This window comes from Lemur catta, chromosome 21 (assembly GCF_020740605.2).
Source record: "Lemur catta isolate mLemCat1 chromosome 21, mLemCat1.pri, whole genome shotgun sequence".
Classification (NCBI taxonomy): domain Eukaryota; kingdom Metazoa; phylum Chordata; class Mammalia; order Primates; family Lemuridae; genus Lemur; species Lemur catta.
In genome coordinates, this window is record NC_059148.1 from 8,518,396 (window position 1) to 8,525,588 (window position 7,193).

A 7,193-nucleotide genomic window follows, 5' to 3' on the forward strand; every position below is an offset into this window, starting at 1 on the left:
CCCCCTGCTCCAGGGGTGGGCCCCTGGCACGCCCCCTTCCTGGCCACTACGGTCCCCAACTTCCTTGGGGTCGCAGTGTCCGTTACCCGAACAGCCAGTGGCAGCCTTCGTGGCTCAGGGAGGAAGCACCTGCTGGAAGTTCACGGGCCAGGTCACTCCCCTCTGTGGAAACCGAGCCCCACTGAGGTCAATTTCTTGTCCAGATTTAAATGCCCGGTGAAGCGGGAAGAGAGGACACATCCTGAGGGCGGTGAGAACACCTGCTCTGTGCGGGGAGGAAGTGGGCAGGTCTGCCCTGCCACCCCCGCGCTGCCTCCACGCCGGCCCCTTTCCCCAGAGCACGGCGGAGTGACCGGGGCTTGAGAGAAAGACGCCCCAGGGGGACCCTGCATGGCTCCCCTCCCTCTTTCCGGCTCACCTTGGCCTTGTGATGGACTGAATCGTGCCCCCCAAATCCATGGGGTGAAGCACGAACCCCCAATATGACTGTATCTGGAGATGGGACGTTTAGGGAGGACATTAAGGTTAAGTGAGGTCATAAGGGTAGGCCCTGACCCGACACAACTGCTGTCCTCATGAAAAGGGGACATTTGGACTCACAGACAGACACGCACAGAGGGAGGAGGGTACGAAGGGACGTGCAGGGAAGGTGGAACCTAACGCCGAGGAGAGGGGCCGCAGCAGGGCCTCCCTCAAGCTCTCAGGGGGGACCCGCCCCGCCCATACCTTGACGTGGAACTTCTGGCCTCCAGGACTGTGAGAAAATAAATTCCTGTTGTTTAAGCCCCCGGGTCTGCGGTGCTTCGTTACTGCAGCTCTAGGAATCGAACACGGAAGTGTTTGGGCCCATTCTGGCTGCTGTAGCAAAATAGCACAAACCAGGCAGCTAATAAACAACAGAAACTTATTTCCCACAGTTCTGGGGGCCGGGAAGTCCAAGCCGAGGTCTGGCGGATTCGGTGTCTGGAGATGGGGCACTTCCTGGCCCACAGACGGCGTCTGCTCACACAACCTCACGTGGTAGAAGGCACACTCTGGGGCCTGCTCTGCAAGGGCACTAATCCCACACACGAGGGCTCTGTCCCCGGGACCTGGTCACCTCCCAAAGGCCCCAGCTCCTAATATCATCACTGTGGGGTCAGGATTTTAACATATGAATTTTGGGGAGACACAAACATTCAAACCATAGCCAGAAGTAACTCCAACATGGCTCCAAAAGGTCTCTTGTTCTACGTGCCCATCCCCCCACAAAAATGTCGGAGTCTGTCTCCTCCCCTTGGATCTGCCCAGGCCTGTGACTACGGCTGAAGTGACCCCAGCTGGACCAGGTGGCCTTGAGCAGCTGGGCATGCGCCAGGACTCTACCTCACAAACACACAAAGGAGCAAGCCCCCCTTTGGCTCAGATGAGCCCCCATGTGCTCTCGAGCTGCCCTCCACATCCATCCTCCCCGACCTCACCTGCTCAGCTGGGCCAACTCCACGAGCCCCACCCCTCCTCCTGCTGCCTCTCCCGCCAACGGCTCCGCCTGCCCAGGCGAGGGCTGGGACGGTCTCTGCGCCCGGTTATCAGAGCGCCGGGAGATATTTATAGAATATTTGTGGAACCTGCCAATGGGGAACGCGGCCGTCGGAAGTCCGTCGTGAGCCGGGGATGCAGAAAGACTCTATGGATGCAGCGATGCCGGGGACAGGCAGGTCACCCGCGAGGCCCACTGAGGGCTTTAAGGAATCCCAGCTGTGAAGCAGCCGTTTGCAGAGAGCTTGACAAGGCCCCTTTGGAGAGGGAGAAGAAAGAGAAAACTCAGCCAGAGCTCTTACCCTCACCAGGAACAGTGGAGGCTTTTCCTGGCATTGGGGAAGAGAAGGAATTCTTACCTCCATCCCTGACGCCACACCGGGTGTCTCTCCTCAGGCGTCACCTGCCTCTGCAGAAGGAAAAGACACTGTCTCAGAAGGGACGGGAGAAGCTGCAAAGAGGACTGCAAAGTTCAAAGCCACCGGACTGAATCTGAGACACGAGGTCCCACCGCCATAGGTACGTGGGCTTCTTGAAGCCGAGGGGGTTTGCTCAGAACACACGATTCTAGATGACTCCTCAGTGTCAGACAAGGCATCGTGGGTTAACTCTGACTGCAGATTCTATTAGTAGGCACTGCTCATCTGTGCTATGAAAAGAATTAAAGAGAGTTTGCATACTTCCACAACCAGGTCTTTTCCAAGTTCACTTTTGTTGGTATAAAAAAAGAAAACCCAGATTTTGTTGTTTTTTCTGTCATAAGATTAGCATCTTTATATTTGCCTTGTATGCAGTTGTAATATTCGTAGTTACTTTTCAAAGAATTTTGATCCTATTTGTCATTCTTGTATTTTAAACCAAATGAAACCTTTTTTAAAAAATATTTACTTTGATATCCTTCATTCGCTGTGGGTCGTCTTAGAGCTGAAAATTTCAAATACATTTCACAATTCTCTTTTATTACTTGCTTTAACATTTTAAGGGTATTTCCAAATAGATTGTTATAATTTTTGCCACTTAAAAATTCCAAGTAATCACTCAAACTGTGGTGAGCTCTAAGAAGAAAGCTGGGTCTTCCAGAAGAGAGATTTTTAAAAATAATTATGTGTGTATATATATATATATATTTAGAGAGAGAGAGAGAGAGAATGTCTGTGTGTATATGTGTGTGTGAAGCATTGATAAGACTTGGTGTGGGTTATGGAGTAAGAGAGAGGACCCAAGGGTGACCCCAGGTCTTCGAATGAGCAGCTGAAGAACAAGTATAATCATTTCCTGAGCTGGGGACGCCAGGGGGAAGGAAAGGGGCAGGAGCGAGACAGTAGGAGTTATAAAACGAGAGAAAAAACCAGAGAGGGACGAATGTTTGAGGAATTAATGGAGATACGTAACCACACCATTTTAAGTCTTTTGTCCTCACAGACAGTTCTTTTACTCTGATGCTCTCCTAAAAGCTCTTGCCACCAGCCACAGGCCAAAGTGCTTCATTTTCAACAAAAAGGGAATGTCCCAGAGACCCACGGGAAGGCCTATGTCAGGCACACTGGGGTACCGGCTTCTGGGGGCACTGCGCAGCATGAGACCACACCAGGACGCCCAGAGTGCTAGTTCAGAAACTCACGGGGTCATGGAACCGCTGACCTAAGATCAAGCTGAACAAGAGTTAAGTGTGGGACTAAAGGAACAATCTGGAAGCCGGATTGTCCCCCAGAAATGTGAGCTTCTCATGCTGCTCACCAATAGGCTGAGAGGCGTCATTGCCCTGGCTGGGGTGACCGATCCAGATTGCTGGAGTTTCTCTCACACAGCAACAGCGACGGGGACTTTCTTGGGAGCTCAGGGGATTCACGGGGGTACCTCTTAACACTGCCTTGGCCAGCTGTCTTGGTCAAGGAAAACCGGTGGGACCCCAGTCTAGCGGGAACGTCGAGGCTTCAGATTCCCTGGGCGTTTGAGGGCTCCAGGCAGCTCATCCCACCCTGTGAGAGCCTCCCTGTGCCCGTCTCTGCAGCTCCATGTCCAGCAGCGCCACACGCGCAGCTTGAAATCAGCCACGGTGGGAGTGTTTACACCATGGAAATGGACAAGCACTAGAACTCAGCTTTTGTTTCTGGAGAGCCAGGCGTTGAGCTTTCTCCAGCACACCTCCTCAGCCTCTCCCTTAGGGCCACCCAGCCTCCCTCTGCACCTCCCTGTCCCCTCCGTCATGTTGATGACAGCATTCCCAGGAGGAAGCACTGGCTTCTGCAGGGACTAGTCCCTTTTTGCCACCAATGTTGATGTCATGGCTCAGAGTGCAGGTGAGTGTGGCCGTCATTCCCAGGGACACAGCGGGGGAGCGGCTGAGTCAGCACAGACTGGGACCGGAACCCGGAACCACAGACACATCCAGATGACGAGTGGGGTCCCAAGTAAGGCTGACTGGGAGTGTGAGAGGGGCTGAAGCAGGCTGGGGGACTGCCCTGGGTCACCAAGGCCTGTCCCTACCTATGCAGTCAGGGGAGCAGAAAGGAGTCTGGGCCGCGGTGGGCACAGCCCCTGACCCCACAGTGCGGCCAGGCTGCCCCAGGTCCGTTCCCTCCTTGCTGGGCCCAGGGAGGAGGGGCTGCTCCAGTGTCTTGTGTCCCTGCCTTCCAGCCCCTCTCCCCAGCACCCAAGAGTGAGCCAAGGGCCACCCTCAACATGGAGGTGGCTGCCCATGTCCACTGGTCACAGGCCCAGGCTGGTCTCCTGCAGAGTCACACACCGTAGACTGACTGGATGTGGTTCCTGATGCTGAGTATGTGCCAAGCTCTGGTGCTATCAAGGAGATGATGACACTCTGTCCCAGAGTCCCCAACATCAAGGCTGGCGGGGTCAGCACAGACTGGGCCCAGGACCCTGGATGAAAGGAGACATGAGGAAGGGTCCCCCCTAGCCTCCAGCCCATGCTGAGCCCAGGAGGAGGCCAGAAGAGAAGCCTGGGTGCCCCACTGGGCTGTTTCCTGAGACCCCATCAGCTTGTGCCCTGGGCAGACAGTGAGGAGGGTGAGGAGGAGGAGACAGGTCCAGGCCACAGGGAGGCACCAGGAGCTCTGCGTCCGGGGCCCACAGCAGAGGCTGGGCTCCCAGGCCCCTGCCCAGCCCATCATGGGGTGGAGACCCACACAAGCTGCTTCCTGACTGGCCCCTGCCCACCCAGAGCCCTGGCCAGAGTAATGACTCCCTGGGAGGGGGAGAGGCTGGCCTCCCTGGAGCCACTTCAATGTGGGGGAGGGGTGCCTGGCCCTGATGACCCTGCGGCAGCACACTGCTGCAGTCGGTCTCACCCAGATAGAGACCCTGTTGGCTAAGGTCCCTTGGTGCCCCCAAGACTTCCCCATGGCTCTCTCTGCTGGCCACAGGTGGGAGAGCACCGGGGTGGGGCTTCCAACCCAGGCAGGGAATACAGCTCTCTGGGTCCATGAACTTGGGTGGGATAAAGTTTACGTTATTACAGCTAACTTCTTTTCAAAATTTTAATTGACAAATAATTGTACATATTCATAGGGTACATAATGATGTTTCAATACATATAATGTATAGTGATCAGGATAATTAGCATATCCATCATCTCAAACATATATTAATATCATTTCTTTGTGTACAACTAACTTCTACCTAGGCGGCTCCTTCAATTATGCATATAAGCAACGAGCCACGGTAGTCATGGCAATAACCCCTTGTCACCGGTAGAAATCACAGCTGTTTTCAGATCATGTTGGCGTTGTAGACCAACCTCCAAATAAATGCACGCTTATCACCACATCTGCATTAGGGTGGCCGTGCAGTCAGACCTGCCGCCATATCACACACGGTTCAGTGTCGCACATGGGGCTCCCTCTAGCCTCTTCCAAAGTCACTCTCGGTAGACGCTTGCTGGGGTTGGCTCCTGGGCACTGAGCACTGTGCCAGGCTATGGTTTTGCCAAGATCGACCCACTATCTTATCTCCAAGGGGCTATATTTAAGCGGGAGCATCTCCGAGAACCAAATAATATAGTAAATCAAAAAATGCACGTAAAGATATGAGTGGTCTCCTCAGAGCTCAGGGGGAAGATGGACTTGCCTGAGAGCCACTCTCCAGAGCGGAGTGAGGACGGGCTGGGTGACGATGGCTGCGGGCCGAGGGCAGGAAGGGAGAGGTGTCAGCCTGTAGAGCAGGGGCCAGGCCGGAGCCCTGTCCCCTGCCGGACCTGTGACTCTGACACCCCTGGAGGACTGCAAACCTGAAAATTTTAAGCGGTGAAGCAACGGCATCAGCCTTCTCTGCGAGTCAGCTGGCTCTCTGGCAGGGCTGAGGTCACAAAGGACGGGGAAGACACACAAAGGAGACAGTGTCAGGTCTCGCGGGCCACAGGGGCAGCGGAGGGGGCACACTGAGAGCTGCTCAGGAGGTGGCGCTGTGGACCTGGCATCCAGCTGGAAGTGCGTGGGACAGAGGGACACTCACGGTTGTGAGGGGCGCGGCCCAGGCCACTGGGACCCCAGTGGTGTTCAGGACTCAGGAGCAGCAGCAGAGCTTAAAGGCGGGAGCCCAGAGAACTTAACCCCGGCTCCCAGCCATCGGGAGCTGCCCTCCTCTCTCTCACGTGTGTCTCTCGTGACAGTGGGTGCAGGAGTGTCAGCCCTGAGCTGTCGCAGCCATGGAGAGGTGGGGAACCCGGCTGCAGCCCCGCAGGCCTCACGGCTCTCCGGGTCTGGGTTTCTGCTTCCGTTTTGCGAGCTTTCCCAGAAACCGCGTGGGAAATCCGCTCCTTGGCCTAGGCCCTCTGGACTGTGTCTCTGTCGCTTACCACCAGAGGCGCATTCTCTCATGCAAGCCCAAGGGCTTTTTTGGGGAGTGACCTGGTTTCAGACAGTGGCCCAGGGATGTGCAGCAAGGTTCAGGTGGAGGGGACAGGATTCTTACAGCACCACTGTGGGGACATCAATGGGAACTCCAGGGAAACAAAGGTTACTCACTCTCTTGGAGGGAAACGGGCTGGATCAGTACACTTGTGAGTCATCATCGTAAGAGCAGGTGTCCCAGGTCAAGGATTCTACCTCCCAGAGCTCTGCAAATTTCCTGGCTTCCTAATTATCTTCCAATTACCTGGGAGAACTGTTAGGATGGGAAGTGGCAGTGCGGCCTGAGAAGGAATTCTTGACAAAGATTAGAATAGTCTTAAAGAAAGAAAGTTGATTTTACTTCCCAAGGGTGGGAAGGGTCTGGTAGGAGAGAAAGGAAGAAGGGCTGGCTGTGACGGTAAGGGCTTCCGGTTTTTATTGGGGGCAATGGGGAAAAAAGTTTATTGTTGCAGACTGAGAACAGAAAACACCTGTGAAGTGGCTGCATCTGTTTTTCCTTTTTTTCCTCTTCTCTGTGAGGCTGGCTTATTGGGGTCCTTGGAATGTGGTCTGGCCGGAACTGGGGGTCCACACTCCTTCTGGCCACTGAGTTGTTCTCAAGTGCTATGAAAACAAACTTTTAGAGAAGCCACAGGTGGTTAATGAAACAAAGGGGCAGTTTTGTGCTGTGATCTTTCTCTTCAAAGGGACAATATGTGCTGCGAGTTTTTTCCTTTTTTTCCCCTCTGTTAGTTTATTTTTCTCCATTAGATAGTTTATTAGCAATGCTGTCCTTTCAAGAACCACCTAAAATTAAATGGAAAAAAC